This window comes from Mirounga leonina, unplaced genomic scaffold (assembly GCF_011800145.1).
Source record: "Mirounga leonina isolate KUSES-001 unplaced genomic scaffold, KU_Mleo_1.0 Mir_201, whole genome shotgun sequence".
Lineage (NCBI taxonomy): Eukaryota > Metazoa > Chordata > Mammalia > Carnivora > Phocidae > Mirounga > Mirounga leonina.
This window is the reverse complement of record NW_023270504.1, coordinates 17097350-17120877: the sequence shown is the minus strand read 5'-3', so window position 1 is coordinate 17120877 and position 23528 is coordinate 17097350. Positions and strand designations below refer to the sequence as shown.

Sequence of the window (23528 nt, the reverse complement as noted above, 5' to 3'; positions counted from 1 at the left end):
TTTTCATTTCTCTGATTCTGTATTTACCAAGCAACCTTTGAATTTAAATTCAGTTTCTCAATGTCTCCTAGCATGGATAAGAAACAAAAAAACCAAAAACACAAACAACCTGTCTGCTTTAAAGCAAAAATTTTCCTGGGAAATTATTAGACTTTCTCTGGATTATCAATTCAAGCCATGCTGCCTGAGCCCTTTGGAAGGAACTCTTCCAGCTGTGATTGTGGTGTGAAGATGATTGGAACGTCCTCCCTGCTCTTGGCTTACCTATGAGGTTGTGAGTGTGCTTGCTTTTGGTGTAAATGTGGGCCTAATTGTCACCTGGGGGAGGTGACCACTAAAATCCTCCATCTGTAGCAGTGGAGGGTCAAATACTGGATCCACACGGCTTTGTAGTCATGTATCTCCACCTTAAATGCCCATTGTTCTGAAAGGAAGGAACTTCCCTTTCAGACAATTGGCTCCTTTGGCCACGTTCGACCTTGATCCTCCTTTTCTCTCCTGTGAACTAGTACTGATCTGGTGAACCAGGAATGGACATTTCCCCAACTGAAGACTAAGCTGATGCCTGACCTTCCATGAGAGCGACATCCTGTAATATGTGTGTTCTGATCTCCTTTTTGGTTGTGGCCTTGAGAAAACTTAAGAGATAAACATTGTGTGATCTTGGCAATAACTTGGAAGATTTTTATTATTTATTTGCATCAAAAGGCCACAGAAGAATAAAGCATTTAAGCCTGTTTTAAGAGCACTCATTTTCAATAAAGAATTATGTAGCATGATCGCTCTCTCTTTCTCTTTTTATTCCCTCCCTCCCCCCGCCCCCACACACTTCCTCCCAGCATATCATTACATAACCACACTTCCCACGTGGGGTGAGGACTGGAGAGGGGAGCATGGAGATAACATTACCTTGAAAGACTTAAATAAACTTGTTTACCACTGTGACCTTCACCCTTTGTCCTAGGTCCCAGCTCCTAACATTTTATGACTTTTAGCATCACCCCATAAGCTTTGGTTGTGGGTCCCTCCCAGAGCTAATGTTAATAAGCGGACGTAAAAATACTCACAGTTACATAGATATTTTTTTAATAAATTTTTTATTCTGAACTAATTATAAACATACAGAGAAGTTGCAAAATTAGTACACAGTTCCAATATACCCCTCCATCCAGCCTCCTCTCATGTTAAGAGTTTACATTTTAAATTTTATTTTTTTATTTATCAGAGAGATAGAGAGAGAGAGAGAGCACAAGCAGGGGTGGTGGCAGGCAGAGGGAGAAGCAGGCTCCCCGCTGAGCAAGGAGCCCACTGTAGGACTCAATCCCAGGACCCTGGGATCATGACCTGAGCCAAAGGCAGACACTTAACTGACTGAGCCACCCAGGTGTCCCTGTTCAGAGCTTACATAACCACAGTAACAATGATCAAAATGATGAAATTTACATTGGTACAAGACTTTTTACCAAACTAAAAACCTTATCCTAATTTCTTTTTTTTTTATCAATCTTATATAATACACAGTGCTCCTTACATCACGTGCTCTCCTTAACACAATTACATAGATCTTAAATATGAACACACTCTAAGACAAAGGGAGTGGAGTTTATCCCAGGATGGGTGTTTAAGAGATAGGATATACAGGCCAGGTGGCTAGAACACTGCTTTACACACTTGCATCTATGACCTTCACCCCCATGCCTACCTGTCAAGGCTTCACCTCCTCCTCCTCCAGCCTTGACTGAAATCATCGAGCTACGTATGAGGCTTTTTTCCTTCCCACCCCTTTTCTCCTCTCTTCTATTACTTTTTCATAGTTAATGTCTATGTGGAACTAACTCACTGCACTGTTTTTCAATTCGTACTCCCCAAAGTCTCCTCTGGAGTCATAAAACCATGAATAAGAGGAATTAGCAAACAGAAAGCCTATGATTTTAGAGTATCTGGAGTAAATGGGAATCTAACTAGGCTGGTGCTGGTTTACAATTAGGAGAGGGATTATATCTGCCTTTACTCACTATCTCTGAAGGTAACCTGGAGAAATATGACTAATTTGGGGGAGAATTACCACATTCGCCCATAGCTCTAGGTCAGGCTCTCTCTCCCCGAGCTGTGGTAAACCTACAGGCCCCTTCTTACAGAGAAAGCACCAGCTAGCACCCCTGCTGCTTTATAAATGCTCTCTCCAACCTGAAGGGTTTGTGCTCACAGCACAGTGCCATTTTCATTTAGGATTGGGCTTCCAATTGTGTTGACACACCTCATTAGCTAAGCCCTACCTCTTAAGTCAGGGTCTTTTGTACAGTTGTTAAGTACGGGAGGAAGAAAAAAATAACAAGGAAAGGGAGAAAAGCATCATTCTTCACCTAAATAAATAAGGGAGGACAACGTTCTTTATTCCAAGTCCCTTGCAACATGTAATTCTAAACTTTATTATTGTTGTTGCTATTGTTTTCCTCTATTTCACCTTTCTTCCCCCCCACCCCACCCCGCTGGGGCAGGAAGTCACGTTAGCTGTGGACGAGGAGGGTGAGGTTAGATCTGGGTTGTGCTTTTGAGAATTATAGAGAGATGGCTCAATATTGCTTTTCTCTCTATGGCTTCCACCGCTGTGCATTCTCTTCATTGTCAGGTGTGCCATTTGGAAGTGCTCAGTAGAATTTATTTAAATGTTTTATTTTATCAGCCTCTGCTGAGGGCATATTTGGCACTTTATTTTACTTATTGGTTTATTCGATGAGTTGTTTCTCGGTTGTCTAAGGGAATATGTGTCCTGGTAACTACAGCAGGTGTTTAAACGTTTGGCAGGGCTTGTCACTTGGAAGAGAACCAACCCAGCTCGGGCCACATCCTGGGGTAGTAAATTTCGGCTCTACTGTAGGTTTCTCTTGTTCTTCGATGATTTACATGTCAGGAAGAGCATCTAGGAGGTTCTATTGAGTTAGATGACTGCCGTCCTCAGAAATATTTAATGAACCAATTCTCATGGTAAGACCAGGCTGGAGACAATTGCTCATTCCTTTTGCTCTTTTTCTTCCTGTTTCTTTCTAAGTGCTTTCTTGAGAAAGAGAATTGCATCATAAACCTGCGGTATGTAATTAATATGTGATACATGCCTTTTTCTGGACACTTTTGTGTATTTGATGATTAGCTTTTGCTAACAGCAGAAAGAGGAGGGAGAATGTCAAATGAGAGAAGCTACTGCAAAGGCTTTATGTAACAAACCATACTGTCAAACATTACCAGAAAAAACACAGCTGCAGAATGGTGGCAGCACACAGGGCAGAAAAGCACCAACGGCCACCAGAGATAACAACATACATTTAATTTCCTTGAAGTTCTTTATTTACAGGTTATGGTTCTGCAAAGCATATTCTGGAACTCTCTTTGGGTAAACTGATAGTTTTTAGAGCCAGAACATTCTTTTTCGCAAACTCAGTGGCCCTCTTCCCAGGTTTCATGGAATTAGTTTTGTTTTAGCTCTCATTTTATGTCCTTTTCATTTGACCTATTTTTAAGCTGTAATCTTGCTTCATTCTAATTATTGGCTGTCTTGAACGATTTTTCCAGAGATGTCAAAGGATGATTCTAGTTTTGAAATGCAACACTCCACCTAAAACAATCAGCAAGTAGCCCACTGCCTGAAACGTGTATCCTATTCTGTTCAAAAACATTTCCTACAGTTTGGGAACTGTGTTAAAGTCTCTACTCACTCATTTAAGACATGGAGATACCACAATCATTCTAGTCAGTCTCAAATTATGCTCTGGAAAAATTGCCCTAGTGTTCCCAAAGCTTGAATAACCGTAATAATCAACTTCTTGAAAATACAGATTCTTGCCTGGAATTAGACTGGTTTGGACCAGAATGTCCAGGGTGTATGGAGTTGAACCAGACAAAAGAAGGTCAGAACCAAGAGTCCAGAGACATACCAAAGCTTCTAGAACACAATGGTAATCAGATGATTGGTCTAGACTCGGGAAGACGAGAATGTGAATATGAAAAGAGAATTTAAAATTGGGAGATGATGCCAAGGGGAAAAAATAGCTGGCATATGAAGCAAGATGAGATGGAATCCCATGTGTCTCCCTAAGCAGAGACAGAGTAGGTAGTTACTATGGGGCCTGTCTCTATAGAGACATCTGGCAGAGATCCAAAGAAACAGCTCTTCAGACATTCAGTAGTAGATGTCAAGAGCCTCCATGCAGGGATGGGGCACACACTAGGTGTAAGACCAGGTGAATAAATATAGCTCAGGGACAGGAACCCAGCCCAACAGAAACTTGGTTGCACTCATCACAGTTGACATTGTGAAAGCAAACAACCTGATTTAACATGGAGATAAAACATCTCAAATATGAGCCCTTAAATTCCTTCTGCCTAAAGCCTGGGCTGGTTGTATTGTATGGGGTAAGTCTCAGCCCATAGGTGAGGACTGAGTGTACATTTTCTCAAGCGATACTCTGCTCCACAGGACGAGAGCCAAGCACATCACTGCAATCTCTAGGGAGGTATGGGGAAAGAGTGGGTGAGAGACTGGGGCCATGATTTGCAGAAAGGCAGCCTTGGGAAACAGTAGAAGTCAGCAAGCATGGAAACTGTCCTTTGGTGACACATCAGTCTTTTTTCTTCCTACCCTCACCAGCTATCTGTGCCTCTCACCCATTTTTCTTTCATCTGTTGACATATGCTCCCCAAATAATGTACTTGTGTGGAAGCATATCTTCATTGCCCTGGGGAAGTATTATATACATTTATTATGTGGGAACAGAGCTATATGTAATAAGCTCCCCCTTTTTAATGGAAAACATGACTTTTAAGGTAGAGACAGTAGTGAAGCCTGCAACCCCATCACTGAATTACTGTCGGAAGGAAGAATCCAGCCTCTGGCACCTCCGCGGGGCTGGGAGAGCCGCTGGAGCCAAAACTGAGAAAACTTCATGTTTTGTAACCCACAGCAGTATTGATCATTCTCTGCTGCCTTCTGTGGGAACCAGAAATAATTGCAGCAAGAAGGCTGGCCAGGGGCATGTGGAAAAAGAGGTTTCCAAGTAGTTGAAGAAGCACCAGGGAAGGGAGTAGCTATCGACTGGGACCTCCAGGTCCCAGGCTGCCTATTGCAACCTGCCTTTTCCTCCATTTACCTTTGGCCAGTGTTGATGTGGAGTAATCAGGAATGTTTCTTCATTCCATTATCAAGCAAACTCCGAAGGGAAGTCTTCCCAGACCACCTCCTGGTTGCTCTCATTTCTAAATTTTTAGCTGGTGACTAGAGTTACTACAAGGTGGGGACCTGGTACCCAATGACTTAAATAATGCATATTTATTTATATCTTTGAATAAGTTTTTTTTTTTTTTTTAAGGCACTTACTGTTCTAAGAACTGTCACAGTGAAGCTGAAGGGGGTGAGTTTGGGCTGGAAAGACAGTTTCTGTTTCGTGAGTTTAAATTAAATCCTTGGCATTATAAAACATTACAGATACATTACCATTGTCGATTGTGCATCGTTCGTATGTTTTTGCTATTGCATTATTCAGAATTAAGTTAAAAATTCTTTTTATTGTGTCTTAATGTTTCTAGGATGTGGACAGATCAATATTTCTAGTCTGTGCACACACTCTACCTAAGGGCTGTGAGTCATATTTGCTTTGAAAGAAATAGCACTTAAGGACTGTCAGTCAAGTCAGTTGTAAGAAACGTAGAACTCTTTAAGAATTACTCTGCCTCCTCCTCATATCTAAATATAGCTAACCAGTTGCAGTGTCTAAGAAAGATAGCTAAGCTGTATTTAAAAATGGGTGCAATTGCAATTAATCAATGCAAATAAATAATGCAAGGTCTTTTTACCTATATGTATCAAATATAGAATCTTTATTAAATTAACATTTATGTAACAGTATGAGTAAGGCATATTTGTAAGGAAGTGACCCAGTTTACCAAAGTCATTTGTATGTCAATATTATAGTATTTTGTTTTAATAGGTCCCTATGCCCTGGCTGGGAAAACACCGGGCAGTGTGTTCACACGCTGGGCTGGGAATGCTAGTCTCCTTTTGGCCACTGCTTAGCTGCATGACTTTTAAAAAATCACTGCCTTCATTTCTTCCCTCCCAAGGTCTGAATCTCCTTTCAGATGACAGGTTGAGGACGACTATTGAGAATTGACTGTATATTTTCAGATTTACTTGCTTGTCCCTATGAGAAGTTGGCATTAATAATGTACAGCTTGATAGAGAAGAAATCCTCTTTTAGCACTAAAACTGGCTTGCCTAATTCAGATCAGCTTACTGTTCCTGAGAGTAAATAAAAGCAAAATTGTCCCTTTGGTAGCTAAGAGACAAATAACGCAACAACTATTTATCCAGTGACTACTTACCTTAGGCCCCTCACTATGTTACTTGTGTGTATATTTAATCTTCTCCCTGAGTGAGCTTCCATTTACCTACCACATAATCTATATTTGCAAAGTGACATTTGGATTCTTCTGGCATATTACTGCCACGGGTGCCAATAAAGGAACCATACTGTGCCCTAATATCCCTGATTATATTTGTATCAGGGTCTGTAGAGGTTGTATCAGCAGACGGAACAATGGACTGTACCATTAAATTAGCACAATTTTGCAGCATTGCCTGGCAGACTCTCACACTTAATCCAAGAGGTTATTCAACCCTATCCAATATAGATTACTCTATAAATATTTGCCCAAGCTCAGCACCAGCCGTTATATCACTAATCACACGCAGGTTTGTTATAGCGAAGACCCCCAGCGTCAGCAATTTGAAAAACAAAGCTAATTAGTTTTGATTTAGGGATGGGAAGACTTACTAAGTTGAAAGTGAAGAGTTCGCATAGGATAGCGGCTATTTAGAACACATATGAAGGTGAAAGATTTACTTTTGTTTGCATAGGATTTTGAGAAGGAATGGAAAGACTGTTAGGCTAAGGATATGGGCATATGCGACAAGACCCAGTGATGATGGCAGTGAGGGTGGGGCAAGAGAACAATCCCCTTAAAAATGCTACTGCAGGTAAATACCCATTAAATAAATAGTGTACTTTCTATGCAACCAGGTTTAGGACAACTCCCTGGCTTCCCCTTCCAAACAGATCACTGATCCTAAACCCCTCCAATAGGAGAATTCTGGTACTAACAACAGTGTTGACCCATATGGTTTGATTTGTGGGGAAGGTAGCAAAGGAAGACCTTACCCCTATATCCCTCAGCTACCAGTCTCTTATGGTACTGAGGTTATTATTATTATTATTATTATTATTATTATTATTATAGTGTTTGCATCCTTTAAAAAATATTTTGAATTGCAAAAATTTTCCTTAGTAACGTATATCTTTATTAGCACCTAATAACACAGTATTACTTATTCCAGTTTCTGGAAAGGCACTATCAGTCAATGGAAAGACCTCATTCCTGAGACATGAAATGAAGAGAACTAACATTAATTGAGCCCTTACATTGGGTCAACCACTGTGCTACCCTCTTTAATACACTTTCATTTCATTCAATACTCAGAAAAATTTTATTTGGCAGGGCCCATAATATCCCCTTTAAGGATGAGGACACTGAGACTCTATGGGTTTAAATGACTTAGCTATGGTCATTTCACACTGTCACCCATTGAAAACCAGACTCTTCTACTCACAGTTGAGATCTTGGGTAAGTTGTTTCTCTCTTTGGGGTCAATTGCCTCCTCTGTGGAGTAAGAGGAGCAAGTGAGATCACTGGTCTTTCAGCTTTTTTGATTATACTACTCTATCAGTAAAAAAAAAAAAAAAATGAGCATTTACCCTCTAGCTTATATGTATTATAAGATATATATATATATGGACACACAAATATATGCTATTATGAACCCATTTGCTAAATAACAAGCTCATTTTTTTCTTAAATTTTACATTTAAAATACATAAAATATAAATCCTAACATCTTTCTTCATCAACTGAATGAATCAAAACTCCTGTGCATCCTACTTTGGAAACTGCTGGACTAGATGATCTCCACAAGTTCTGAAAATCTACGCTTCTAGGTTGTCTGTTCAGTTTTGCAAATTACAGAAAGAACGTGTTGATAAAAATCTTACTGCCATAGGTTAATTACAATAGAGGAGCCAGGAAGAACTGGAAAAACTAGGTCAGGAAAGTTCAGTTGCGAGCAGTGAATGATGTAATGTGGAGAAACGAGGAACTCAATAAATAGGGAACAAGTAAGGATCAAAGGAGGTTACAATTAATAAAAATAGTCATAATAGTGATAGCATAGTAATAGCAATAGCATCCTTTCTATGTCCTACGTGCTGTTTAATAATTTTGCGTGTGTTTATTTATTTAATTAATCATCACATTCCTATGAAGTAGGAATGAACTATTATTATATCTGAATGAGAAGTAGAGGAGAAAATATGGAACAGAGAGGTCATGTAACTTATCAAAGGTCATATATCTAATAAATGGCTGAACTGAAATTCAAACCTAGTCACTTGGTCTAAAGAATGAGCTACAAAAAGAAGCAGAGAGGACAAAAGATCATAAAAAAAAATTGTTAAGCCTAAGTGGATATTTGTTCGTTGTCTTGTTAGAAGCCAAGACTCCCTACATCCTTCCTAAAACCATTCCTCGTTTCCCAGTCAACATTTGGATGAGGTTCTCTCTCATCCCCAATTCTGAAAGTAGACCCACACAGCAGTTGTATTAGTTCTCCAGGGTTCTCCAGAGAAACAGAACTAGTAGGATAGATGGATAGATAGATAGATAAATAGAATAAAAGATAAATAGATTTATTATAAAGAATTGGCTTGTGTGAGGATGGAGGCTGGGAAGTCAAAATCTCCAGTGTGGGCTGGCAGCTTGGAGACTAAGCAGAGCCAATGGTGCAGATGAAGACCACGTGCAGTCTGCTGGAGGATTCCTTCTTGCTCTCAGAGGCTGGACTTTTTGTTCTTTTCAGGTCACCAACTGATTCGATGAGGCCCACCCCCATTATGTAGGACAGTCTTCTTATTCAAGGTTCACAAATTTAAATATTAATCTCATCCCAAAACACCTTCCACATTGACACATTAAAATTCACCACCAAGGCTGTGTTAAGTTATCCAGTGTATTTTATCTACCTCATTTCAGAGATGGATGTGTGGTCCAATTAACACCAATTAGGGTCAGGAAGCTTACCTCTATGACTTCATACATTTCTGGAGACAGGACTACCTTGCAAACATGAGGAGAGAAGTTGCCTAGAATGCAGCCAACACCAAGCAAGCAAAGCTGAGTAATGGGGAGACTCCAAATTCATTCCATAAAACTTGATCTAAGCCCTTAAAGAAACTAGATGTACCTGTGGACTAACCAATTATGTGAGTTAATAAATCCCTTTTAATTGAATTTGCTTTGGGTATTCTGATACTTGGAACGTAAAAAATGCTAACAAATGTATAGAGAGAACTAGGCAGGAGAGGAGCCCAAACTTCTTGAAATCAACCTCAGGTCATAGGCAGCTACCATGTTGTTTCATAAGAGGACAGCTGATTATTAGATCTGGAATAGCATTGCAGACATTTTCATATATTTCTAGGTACAGAGAAAAGCCTGGATGACATTTACTGCCAGATAACTCTTGCCTACTTCAGGGTTTCACCTAAGTCTCACTTAATGACTAATAAATAAAGAGAAGGATGTGATCACCCATGAATGAGATCAAAAGCAGAAATATGGAAGGATGTGTGACTAAAATTATCCTAATATATTCTATAAAATAATTCATCTTAAACTCTAGCGAAAAATAATCTTGCAAGAATCACCTCTACAAATACTTTACCTTTTTTTTTTTTTTAAATCCAGGTCAATCTCTGTATATTTCTTTAAATTTTTTTTTCTATTTTTATTGAGAAATAATTGACATACATCACTGCATAAGATTAAAGTATACCACATGATGGTTTGATTTACATATATTGGGAAATAATTATCACGATAGGTTTGGACAACACCCATCTTCTCATTATAGATACAACAAAAAGAAAAAGAAAGGGAAAAGAATATTCTCCTCATGACAAGAACTCGTAGGATTTATACTCTTAACTTTTCTGTATATCATACACTGGTGTTAGCCACAGTCATCATGCTGTACACTACATCCCTAGTACTTATCCATCTTTTGACCCTTTTCCTCCAATTTCCCCTCCTTCCACCCTCTGCCTCTGGTAACCACAAGTCTGATCTATTTTTCTATCGGTTTGGTTTTTGTCTGTTTGTTTGTTTTTAGATTTCACATATAAGTGAGATCATACAGTGTTTGTTTCGAGTGAGTGTTTGCATTTCCTTTGGATATATTTCCAGAAGTGGAATTGCTGGATCATAGGTAGTTTTATTTTTATTTTTTTGAGGATCCTCCATCCTGTTTTCCATAGTGGCTACACCAATTTGCATTCTCACCAACAGTGTGCAAGGGTTCTCTTTGCTCCATATCCATACCAGCATTTGTTATCTCTTGTCTTTGTGAAGATGGCCATTCTAACAGGCATGAGATGATATCTCATTTGTATTTCCCTGATGACAAGTGATGTTGAGTATCTTTTCAAGTACCTGCTGACCTTTCATATATCTTCTTTGGAGAAATGCCTATTCAGATCCTTTGCCCATTTTTAAATTGGGTTATCTATTATTATTTTTGTTATTGAGTCATATGAGTTGTTTATATATTTTTTCTTTAATCTCTTATCAGATACATATTTGCAAATATTTTTTTCCCATTCTGTATGTTGTCTTTTCACTTTGTTTATGGTTTCTTTTGCTATGCAAAGCTTTTTAATTTGATGTAATCTCACTTATTTATTTTTTATTCTGTTACTTACGCTTTCAGTGTCATATCCAAAAAATCATTACCAGGACCCATGGTGAGGAGTTTATTACCATGTTTTCTCTTAGCAGTTTCATGGTTTCAGCTCTTGCATTAAGCCTTTAATACATTCTGAGTTAATTTTTGTGAGTAGTGTAAGATATAAATCCAGTTTCATTTTTGGACATGTGGATATCCAAATATCCCAACATCATATATTTAAAAGACTATCTATTCTCCATGGAGTATTCTTGGCTTCCTTATCAAATATTAGCTGACCAGATATGCTTAGGTTTATTTCTAGGCTCTTGGTTCTATTTCATTTGTCTATTTGTTCCTATGCCAGTACCACACTGTTTTGATGACTGTAGCTTTACAGTATAGCTTGAATCAGAAAGTGTGAAGCCTCCTGCTTTGTTCTTCTTTCTCAGGATCACTCTTGGAGTCTTTTGTGGTTCCATTTAAATTTTAGGAGTGTTTTTCTCTACTTCTGTAAAAAACGCTATTGGAATCTTGATAGGGATTGCATTGAATCTATAGATGTCTTTTGGTAGTATTGACATTTTAACAATATTAATTTTTCCAATCCATGAACATAGGATACTTTTTCATTTATTTGTATCTTCTTCAATTACTTTCATCAATGTCTTATAGTTTTCAGCATAGAGTTTTTTTTCACCTTCTAAGTTAAATTTATTCCTAAGTATTTTATTCTTTTTGATGTTATTATAGATAGTATTGATTTTTCTTCTCAGAAAATTTGTTGTTAATGTAGAGAAATACTACTGATTTTTATATGCTAAGATGTTAATTTTGTATACTGAAACTTTATTGAATTCATTAATTAGATCTAACAGTTTTTTGGTTGAGTCTTTAGGATTTTCTCTTATATAAAATCATGTAATTGGCAAATAGAAACAATTTTACTTCTTTTCCAATTCTGCTAACTTTTGTTTCTTTTTCTTGCCTGACTGCTTTAGGATTTCTGGTACAATGTTGAGTAAGAGTGGTGTGACATCTTCGTGTTTTTCCTGATCTTAGAGAAAAGCTCAGTCATTTGTTGTCGTATACCATTACTTTGTAGACTTGGGTGCATGAAAGAAAAATAGAAAGATGTATATCACTTCAATAATTTTTAGAAGACCAGAACAGAATGTACTCTGGGATTTTCCCTATGGGTTGGGCAAGAAAGAGAAAGCAGAATAGTGGAAAAATCTAAATGTGTTGCTCAGCTTGGAGATGGTAAGTTTAGAGATAGGCACATGGAAGCTGGAGTGCTTTCAACTTCAAAGTCAGGCCAAATATGGAATAGACAGAAAAGATGTACCTTCAGGTTCAAACAAATCTTCACTGTCTGTCAAAAGAGGAGCAATGTAGCAATGAGCATCTGGTCAGATAACAGGCCAGGTACTAAAGACAAGTCTTGGGAAGTCAGAAAATAACCATTGTAACCATTGAGTAACAGACATTTTTGGCAGGAAGCCTTCTCTAAGGTCTGGAATGAAAGCAAGACTCTAGACATTGAAGACTAGCAAAGCGTAAGGACTCAAGAATTCAAATGAGATGTATGTCACAGTCCAGAATTGAATCAGAGAAATGTCACACTCTAAAATAATTGCAATCAGGAATTAGGACAGTATGACATAACAGCAAGAACCTTAGACTTAGAAAATGTAGGTTCTAGTTACCAACTGATTTATCTTGACAGATATTATAACCGCTCTGTGCCTCAGTTTACTCTCTGGTAAAGTAAGAGGATTGGACAAGATGAACCCCAATATTCCATGAGAGTGATTTAGGGATTTCCTAACCAAGGAAATACACATTTGTCCTAATCACTAGAGATTTAGGACCATCTGAGAAACCTGTACCTTGGTGTAAATTATTTTAAATTGTAAGGTTCTGGGTAAGATTTCATTTAAAAACAGAATTATACTTAAAAAAAGTTTGAAAACCTCTTGAACTGATGCTACTAGAGTTTGTTTCATTATATGAACATGAGAACCAAAATCATTTCTCCTTCCTGCAAATAACCCTAGATGATAAGTGTTTTGTATTTTATTGATATCATTTGAGAGTATTTTGTGAAAAAAAAAAAAAAAGCTTAATGTACCTTTGGCAAGGAAAGTAATCAAATATTTGAATTTCTGATCAAATATATTTATTATTGTATTTTACATTAAAAAAGTAATACATATTATGGCGAACAGTTTTCAAAAATAGAGATAAGTAAAAGGAAGAAAATAGAAATCATACAGATGCCTTTAGGCCAGAAAAAACAATTATCACCATTTTGTTTATTTCCTTCCAGTCCCTGTGTGTGTGTGTGTGTGTGTGTGTGCGTGCTTGCATGCGCGCACATGCGCACAGACACATTGTTTCTCAACGTGGGGGCCCTATATTTATATACTGCATATTTAAAGGTGGGTTAAAATAGACTAGTAGGAGGGACGCCTGGGTGGCTCAGTCAGTTAAGCGTCTGCCTTCGGCTCAGGTCATGATCCCAGGGTCCTGGGATCGAGTCCCGCATCGGGCTCTCTGCTCCTTGGGAGCCTGCTTCTCCCTCTGCCTCTGTCTCTCTCTCTGTCTCTCATGAATAAATAAATAAAATCTTTAAAAAAAAATAGACTAGTAGGAGTGTTAAAATATTACGAAAGTAATCACATTATAAGATAATGTAAACATACCGTAAAGGAGGTAAATATAATCTCCTTCAAAAGTTCAGTAGAGAAGGAAATCACTTTTAATTTGGTAAGAGCCTCAGAATTATGGGAAAATAGAAGCTAGGTTAGACTATATAAATTTTAGATAAACTGAGGTGAAAAGAAGATATTGTCAGATAAGACAACAGAGGAGAAGTACAGCAATGGAAACAGGTGGAACGTGTGTCAATTAACCAACCCCAGAGTAAGCAACACATATAGACGGTCTCCCTAGTCTTCTGCTTTCTCTGCCTGTCCTGGAATTCCACAAACAGTTAAGATATCAATAATTTGTATACTGGCCCCATAAGCTATTAAAATATTTTGGCATTCTTAAGCCATTGCTGACATTGATTCTGAAGGATGGAAGCTTCACAGTGTTGACAGAAAGTCTCCTGTCATTGTCGATGTAGAGCAATCTATTTTCAGATCTCATGGGAAGCAGGAAGCAACTCTCTTTATCATAATAGGGGGTTTAAACCCCATCCCTATCTTTTTTATCCTCTGTAAGTGAGAGCTGCGATGGTCACTGATCTTACAAAGAGATGGCAGACATGGAGAGCATCATTGTCTGTAGCCCGTCAGTGCTTAAAGATCATATTGGAAAGTAAAACCTTTCCATAGAGATCATTTATGGACTTCCATATATATATATATATATATATATATGGACTGCACTATGAGCAGGTGCCCAAGTAAAGACTGAGACTTCACAGTAAAGTTTTTTTTTTTTTTTTTTTAAAGATTTTATTTATTTATTTGACAGAGAGACAGCGAGGGTAGGAACACAAGCAAGGGGAGTGGGAGAGGGAGAAGCAGGCTTCCCACTGAGCAGGGAGCCCGACACCGGACTCGACCCCAGGACCCTGGGACCATGACCCGAGCCGAAGGCAGATGCTTAACCGACTGAGCCATCCAGGCGCCCCTTCACAGTAAAGTTTCTAAAGCATGATGCAGCATAGGTTTTGCTGGACAAAACTAGAGTAGAATGTGCAGGAGAAAAAATTATTCTGGATCAACTTATTGCCAGTTATTGCGTTATTGAATCCAATTATTGCCATTTTCTTCCCAAGAAGGAACTGGAACTGTGGTCAAAGCCTGCTGTATGTTCATTGTATGTTAGTGGTTTAACCAAAACATGGCTGTGCTCAAGGGGCCTCTACATTCTCAATCTGTTTGTTGGAGTCCAGCTCAACACCTCTCAGGAGTTCCAGAAAGAAAATCAACTCCCTAGGACTTTTAGAGAGAGTGGAATACTTTCCTGAAGAGTGTATGGGAAAAGAAAGAGGAGGAAGGTTGCATTACATACTGTGTCTGAAATCCTGATGAAAATCCTTATGAACCACATCTGTTCTTACTCTGAAATTCCTCTTCTTCACCAGCCATCTTGTCTCTTTCTCAACCCTTTGTCCTAGGGCTCCTGCTGACCTATTGGCTCTGGTTTGTAAAGTTTCTGCTCTAGTAATCCTCTCCACTTTTTATCTCTCTTCTATCTTATATAGACTTACTTAAATTCTCTTTATTTAGTTGCCAACTACATTTGAGGGTGTCAAGAAATTGTAAATTAAAAATTTTGCCTAATATAAATTTCATAATTTTACATATGTATACTAAATTTGGTGTTTATTTTCTTTTTTTTTAAAGATCTTATTTATTTATGTGAGAGAGAGAGAGCACAAATGGGGGAGTGGTAGAGAGAGAGATGGAGAAGCAGGCTCCCTGCTGAGCAGGGAGCCCGATGCAGGACTTGATCCCAGGACTCCGGGATCATGACCTGAGCCGAGGGCAGATGCTTAACCAACTGAGCCACCAAGGCACCCCTATTGTTTATTTTCAAAATGTCTGCTTAACAACTTCCAACAAATCCTTTATACTGTTTTCAAAGACAGAAGTTTAAGTTCTGCATAAGTACTCCATTGGATACTGTAAATGGCTGGGTGCAGGTCCAACTTACGTCAGTATTACAACAAGATTCACCCCAGAAGTTGACCAAATGAGGTAAGAAGACCCAGTCCACCTCCCAACATTTTACTTTTACTGTCATATAATGCATACTGCAGATGGGATTGGAAAGGTAGACCAGTTGAGATCATTGTTTCTTGAATCCCTATCTTGAATTTCTAGTAGAGGAGTGGCTTATCAGAGTTGTGCTCCAGAAAGTCCAGACATGCAGAGGTGGATAGAATATACTGGTGCGGAGAGAGGCTAAAATTGGAGAATCCCCTTAAACAATTGTAGTAACTTCTCTGTGGTCACTTGAAAGGTACCCTCTGGAGGGAACCTGAGATCATTTTCCAAGTTCTACTACAGCTTGGGGGAAGTATTTCCTTCATTCTGGACAATTTGTTATTTCTCATTTGGTTTTCCACCTAGAAAGGGACTACTTTGTAAAGTAAATCTGAGTAGTCTGACCTATAGAAAGGCAGAACTTTCTCTTTTTACTTAATAAGTAAGAATTCTGATTTATAAAGCAGCACTAATAAATCTATCAGTATGAATTGATTTTGAAGAGCCTGAACACTGGCCTGGGTCAATAAAAAGGAAGTATTTAAAGATAGAGGCATCTAAGATGCATCTTTGTCATGCTTCCCATCCTTCCCTTTATTTTTCATGGTCGTAGGACATTTCAAGGTCATTTAAAATCTGTTCTTAAGTTTTTAAATCTATGCAAAGAAGGTAATGCCTGTCCTAAAGTGTTGTTTTGAGAATCAAACTATCAGTGGAAGATAAGACCCTTGGAAAAAAAGTGTTGTAAAAATGTAAAGAGTAAAAGGGCAACTTTTAAACAGAAATTGTTTGGCCTGTGTTCCTGATGGGCCATGCCTGGCTGTGCTGAAAGGGTAAAATACATTTAATTTATAGAAAATGTATGTCCCTGTCTACTAATGTTTTCTGTGACATGCTCCATTCCTGGGCTTTTTAAAACATGAAGAAACATTTGTATTAGATTTACATTATTTTTAGGATAAAAATTTTAGTTCGTACAAATTGGTTAACCCCATAAAAATTTTCTGGAATGGTTGGAACGATGTCCAACCATGATGAGCCAAATCAGATGTTCTCAGTGTGGGGTAAGCTGCTTAGCCGACTATATACGGTCTTTCTTAGCATTTAATAATCTCCATGCCTGAGCCTCCCCTTTCCAGATCTCATGCCATACCTTTGTATTGTTGGGATGCCTGGGTGCCTCAGTCAGTTAAGCGTCTGCCTTCGGCTCAGGTCATGATCCCAGGGTCCTGGGATTGAGCCCTGCATCAGGCTCCTTGCTCCGTGGGGAGCCTGCTTCTCCCTCTGCCTGCCACTTCCCCTGCTTGTGCTCTCTCTTGCTCTCTCTCTGACAAATAAATAAATAAAATCTTAAAAAAAAATTGTATTGTTGCTATCACTGATATATCTGTTCTAGAAAGAAACAGGCTTTCGTTTCCAGGACTGTCAAATCAGGAGCTTTCACAAGAACACAAAGATTCACTCTATTATTGCACATCATAGAACTCAAGCCTGTAGCTTGAAAACAGAAGTCTTTGGTGGAGGCATTTGCTTGTTTGACAGTTCTGTTCTAAATTTTGAAACTACTGGTGCTGGAAAGTGCCTGTCTGACAATGGTGTACCAGAGCTTAGTCATGCAAAATAATTATTGTTCACGGTTCCTTAGCTGAAATCAATAGCTATGTGCAAAACACAACATAATACAGAGATCTAAAGTTACTAAATCAAAACTGAGAAAAAGAAGAATTTTAAACAGGTTTGGCAGAAAAAAAGCGGGTTCCACAAGATTTGCCAAGTGATTTCTCTCAGCACATGGAAGGCTCTCATATACCTAAAAGAGGCTCCATTATAGAAGTGATGGTAACTTTTATTAGTACATTCTGGTAATTGTTGTCAGTAAGCTTATGTGATGTGAAAGAAGCAAAAGCAATTATGGGGATATTAGCAAGTGGTGCATAGTGCTTATTTTCTAAACTTGAAATAATATTTTCAGTTTGCTTCGGTGAATTTAGTGTTTTAAAGCCTCCAATATATCATCTACACTGAAGGGATTGATTGAATGAACCTAAATTATGTAACTCAATTGGAGTGTCAGGATGCTTTCCCTGGGCCTATATAGTATGGTCCATGAGTGATTGTAGTGGTATCTGCTGGAAAAGTTAACATTAATCCAGAAATGGAGAATTATGTCTCCATGTTGCCTGAGACATTTGCCAGAGAATCTTGGCAAGATTAGGTGTTGCTCTTTGACTGCTTCAGTGAAAGGGATGATGTCCTTCTTAACACTTGGCAGACAATTATACTTAAGAATATCCCTCTTCTGGGAAAAGCAAATAATATCTACTGTTTCAGTGGAAGAGGGAGAAACAGAAATAAACGAGGATTTCAGTCTTCTCTGAAATATATTTACATTTTCCTTCAGTACTTTCCAACCCAATATTAAGATGGAATTGATAGAGGTGAACATGAACATTCTAGGCTTAGCTCATTACCACCTTCCATAGACTTCATACAACTTTTAAAAATTTATTTGTTATTGAGGTACAATTTGTATGTAGTAAAGTACACAGATTTTAAGTGTACAGTTCAGTGAGTTTTGATAAATGTGTACCCCTATGTAACTGATATCCTGAACATTTTTATCACTCCAGAAAATTTTCTTATGCTCCTTTTCAGCCAACTGGCACCCCATCCCACCACAAACAACCACTTTTCTCATTATGTGATCACAGATTAGTTTTACTTGTCTTTGGGCGCCTGGGTGGCTCAGTTGGTTAAGCGACTGCCTTCGGCTCAGGTCATGATCCTGGAGTCCCTGGATCGAGTCCCGCATCGGGCTCCCTGCTCAGCAGGGAGTCTGCTTCTCCCTCTGACCCTCCCCCCTCTCATGTGCTCTCTCTCTCTCATTCTCTCTGTCTCCAATAAATAAATAAAATCTTAAAAAAAAAAAAGTTTTACTTGTCTTTGAACTTTATGTAAATGTTTCTTTTACTTGACATAGTATCGAAATTCAGCCATGTTACTATGTGTCAGTACTTTCTTACTATTTTTTGAGACCTAGTTAGTATTTCTGTATGAATGTTACCACAATTTGTTTTCTCTTCTTCTGCTGATGGACACTTAGGTTTTCCCAGGTTTTGGCAATTATAAATGAAGCTGCAAAAAAATTCTTAAACAATTCTCTTTGTGTCTATATGTCCTCATTATAGGAAACTACAAGCCAGTTTTTCTAGTGTGGGTGTTCCATTTCATACTCTCACAGTCAATGTATAAAAATCCCATTTGCTTCACACCCTCATCAATATTTGATTTTGTCTTTTTTTTTTTTTTTTAATTCTTGCCATTCTGATGTTTGGGAAGAAGTATCTCATTGTGGTTTTGATTTGCATATCTCTGAATACTAATGACATTGAGCACTTTTATATCTGCTTCTTAGATACTTACATAACTTCTTTTGTAAAGTGTCTATTCAAATCTTTTGCATATTTTTTCTATTTTTAATTGTATATTTTTGTCTATTAATTATTGTTATAGGTATTCTTTGTATATTTTGCATACAAGTTCTTTGTCAGATAAATGTATTGAGAATATTTTCTTTCAATCTGTGCTTGCCTATTCATTTTCCTAATTATATATTTTTTAAAAATTTTATTTTATTATGTTATGTTAGTCACCATACAGTACATCATTAGTTTTTGACGTAGTGTTCCATGATTCATTGTTTGCGTATAACACCCAGTGCTCCATGCAATATGTACCCTCCTTAATACCCATCACCGGGCTAACCCATTCCGCCCAGGCCAGAACCCTCAGTTTGTTTCTCAGAGTCCATAGTCTCTCATGGTTAGTCTCCCCCTCCGACTCCCCCCCTTCATTTTTCCCTTCCTACTATCTTCTTTTTTTTTTTTTTTTTTAACATATAAAGTATAATTTGTTTCAGAGGTACAGGTCTGTGATTCATCAGTCTTAACACAATTCACAGTGCTCACCATAGCACATACCCTCCGCAATGTCCATCACCCAGCCACCCCATCCCTCCCACCCCCCATCACTCCAGCAACCCTCAGTTTGTTTCCTGAGATTAAGAATTCCTCATATCAGGGGGTGGAGGGATGGGTTAGCCTGCTGATGGGTATTAAAGAGGGCATGTATTGAATGGAGCACTGGGTGTTATATGCAAACAATGAATCATGGAACACTACATAAAAAACTAATAATATAATGTATGGTGACTAATGTAACATAATAAAATAAAATAAAATAAAATAATTCCTCATATCAGTGAGATCATATGATACTTGTCTTTCTCTGATTGACTTATTTCGCTTACCGTAATACCCTCTAGTTCCATCTATGTCATTGCAAATGGCAAGATTTCAGTCTTTTTGATGGCTGCATAATATTCCATTGTATCCTAATGATATTTTTTGACTAGAAGATTTCAGTTTTGATGAAGTCCACTTTTTGAATATTTTTAATCTCTTATAGATAACGCTTGTTCTGTCTTGTCTAAGACATCTTTGCCTACCCCTAGGGTATTTTCCTGTTTTTTTCCAGAAGCTTTAGTGTTAGTCTTTAGGTCTATGATCCATGCTGGATTGATTATTATGTATGGTGTGAACTAGAGTTGAAGTACATTTTTTTTTTTCCATATGGCTATCCAGTTGTTCCAACTCCATTTGTGGAAAACTTTCTTTTATCCATTGAATTGCTTTGGCACCTTGTTGGGAATCAATTGGCCAATTAAGTGTGATTATATTTCTGGACTCTATCCTGTTCTTTTGATCTACCTGTCTATCCTATAGCTTTGCCGTATTCTTTTGACTAGCTTCATGAGTTTTATTATTTTTTAGTCCTGTTCCTCTCATTGTGGCTACTTTTACCTCCTGTAGGTATTAGGCTCAGAGTTTATTTTCGAAGTTGGTAAAGCTTCCAAATTACTCTGGATCTCAGAGTGCATATACGTAAAATAGGAAAAATAAGAACTCTGTTATAGGATTGTTGGGAGAGATAAACAATCTAGTATCCTTTTAAAAAGCGTATTATATATTTTTTAAAGGTTTTATTTATTTATCTGAGAGAGAGATTGAGCCACCCAGGTGCCCTAAAAAGCATATTATAATTCTAAAATAAAATTTGTATGCTTAGGGGCACCTGGGTGGCTCAATCGGTTAGGCGTCTGCCTTCGGCTTAGGTCATGATCCCAGGGTCCTGGGATCGAGTCCCGCATCAGGATCCTGCTCAATGGAGAGTCTTCTTCTCCCTGTCCCACTACCCCAGCTTGTGCTCTCTCTCAAATAAATAAATAAAACCTTTAAAAAAATTTGTATGCTTAGAATGTTGCCTATTTTCACTTTTTGGTTCCCTTAATTTTAAAAGTTCTCATGCATGTTTACACAAATCTTCATGAAGGATATGCACTCTTAGTTTCAGGTTACAGGGGCACTTTTTCTGTGGATTTAGAAAAAAACAAAGATCTAAGATAATTATAAGAAATGATGGGCACCTGATCCCCTCCCACTTACAGTAAGCCTTGTCTTGTGGTAATGACAATCTTTTCTGATATTTCTCCTTTGTGGGTTTTCTAAAAGGCAAGAATTGCTAGGCTGTAAATGCTTTATTCTTCTAGACCTTTCTGATCTGATCCCCCTTTTCTTTGTTATGGCAGCTACTCTGCTGAATGACCTTTGCTCTCCCACCCCAAATCATTGACCTTTTAAACTGTTTTAATATTTACTAGGGAATTACTTGTCTTAAAGCTTGAGTTGAATTTTCCGGAAAGATTTTATTATAGACTTAAAATGATGGTGAGGAGAAGGGTTCAAAGTCTGAACCCTTTCCTTTACCTGAAATAAAACAAGCTGGATAAAAACTCTTTCTGTCTGTACTCATCTAAGAGCTTATAACAAAGATGAATAGAAAGTGTAAATTCTTTACCGTCCTAGTTCCTACCCCGACTATCATTCTCATTTCTCAATTGAAATATTTTCTTCCTCAAGTTTGGTGGCCTTTGTACTTTTTTGGCCTTTGTGTTTACCAGGTTATAAACTCCTTGAGCAAAGTTATTTGATGTTATTTATCTTAGTTTCAGATTTTAACATCAAGCCAAATGCCTTGTATTCACTTCATAAATGTCTTTTGATTTAAATGTATTACTGTTAAGTACTGATGTTGTACTAAAGCTAGTGTCATACATATAACAGACAGGCAATAACTGCTCATGGTTTATTGACAGCAGGAACTCAAGATTTATTCATTGATTAGTTAAGTTTGAATACATCTTATAATTAGAGCATCAGATGAGTCAGGTCCTCCCTTCTTTTCAAAAACATGTTAGAACTGCTCAACTGGAATTCTGTAGATCAAATTATTTAATAATAGCTCTTTGTACCTTTTTCTGTAATGTTATGGTTTGGGCTGTGTCACCTCATAATAAATTAAGAATACTAAACTCCTGTGGTGAGAATTCAGAACAGGCTCATCTCAAAGTCTGTCCTATTCCAGTTAGTGTTAAGGCCAGGTTCCAGAGTACTTTACTGAGATAAGTAAATAAACACAATTTTTAAAAGATATAGACCTGAAAATGAAGCACTACTATCTTCTGATGCTAGATTTCCCAGTACTCTACTGATAGGCTTGTATAGAAATTGTTCTCAGGTTTGTGGTTTATTTCTGCTTCCCAGAGCAAGCTGGTAAGTCTTACTTCCTTTTTTGGTAGAATACAGACTTGTCTATCAAATCTTAGCTAGCTAGTCCTGAGGGCACCCCTTAAAACCTGAAGGAGATAAAATTAGGACAAAAAAGAAAAAAAAGAAAGAAAGAAAAAAAAGGAAGTATACTACACAGCAGGTGGTAAATGTGAGAAGTAGTACCAAGAGAGAAATAACATAGATTGAAAACATAAATCCTTAAATAGTTTTAGATAAAACCATGGAAGCTAGATCCATAAATATTTTTGTGGGGACTAGGAAGCTTAGAAATATCCCTAATCTAGATATTGATGTTAGAATAACCATACTTTCCTAAAACACTCCCCTGAATGTCCCTGCAAAAACCATACTGAGCTGATCCTGTAATGAACTGATCCAATATAATCCCCTCCATTTCCATTTTGGATCCTGAACATGAGGGGACAGAGTGAGGAAGCAAGCTGCTTGGGATTACAGGTTTGGAAGATTATAGGTGATCTTTACTGAACATTACATTGTGTCCGAGCCAGGCTTTGCCAGCCACGGATGCAGGGAAAGTGAAGTTCAATGGAAGGTAATTTTATGAATGATTTCTCATCATTTCCCCCCCTAGAGATTTAAATCTTCTATAAAGCTTCTAAAGCTTTCAAAATTCAACATTAAAACCTTTAAAAAATTTGTTTCCAGCTAAATAAAAGTTAACCGCTTTTTCCTTGCTTTCCCACTCGCGTGCTTGCAAAGTCCAAGGACTCACAGGTCTGATACTAACTGCCAACATCTCCTCCCCACTGAATAGGGGAGCCGGAAAGAAAGGCTTCCACCAGGCGCCGCAGGGGGTCAAAGAAGGAACCGGGTGGGCAGTGATTACTCTTGCACAAAAAAGTCAGGCCAGGGGCGCCTGGGTGGCTCAGTCGTTAAGCATCTGCCTTCCGCTCAGGTCATGATCCCAGGGTCCTGGAATCGAGCCCCACATCGGGCTCCCTGCTCCGCGGGAAGCCTGCTTCTCCCTCTCCCACTCCCCCTGCTTGTGTTCCCTCTCTCGCTGTGTCTCTCTCTGTCAAATAAATAAATAAAATTTGGGGCGCCTGGGTGGCTCAGTCGTTAAGCATCTGCCTTCCGCTCAGGTCATGATCCCAGGGTCTTGAGATCGAGCCCTGCATCGGGCTCCCTGCTCCGCGGGAAGCCTGCTTCCCCCTCCCCCACTCCCCCTGCTTGTGTTCCTGCTCTGGCTGTGTCTCTCTCTGTCAAATAAATAAATAAAATCTGTAAAAAAAAAGAAAAAGAAAAAGAAGTCAGGCCATTTAGGGG

General features: G+C 38.2%; 2 long non-coding RNA genes across 2 annotated transcripts in view; one reads left to right on the top strand and one right to left on the bottom strand.

Annotated features, from left to right (window-relative positions):
* Nucleotides 1–23528, bottom strand: part of LOC118025613 — a 53176-nt gene that overhangs the window by 29054 nt on the left and 594 nt on the right. Inside the window, exon 2 of the long non-coding RNA XR_004683366.1 lies at nt 7658–7707. This is a non-coding gene — a long non-coding RNA (uncharacterized LOC118025613). The remainder of the gene's footprint in view (nt 1–7657; nt 7708–23528) is intronic.
* LOC118025614 lies at nt 5289–7766 on the top strand. Its single transcript, XR_004683367.1, has 2 exons — nt 5289–5402; nt 7546–7766. It is a non-coding gene; the product is annotated as an uncharacterized LOC118025614 (long non-coding RNA).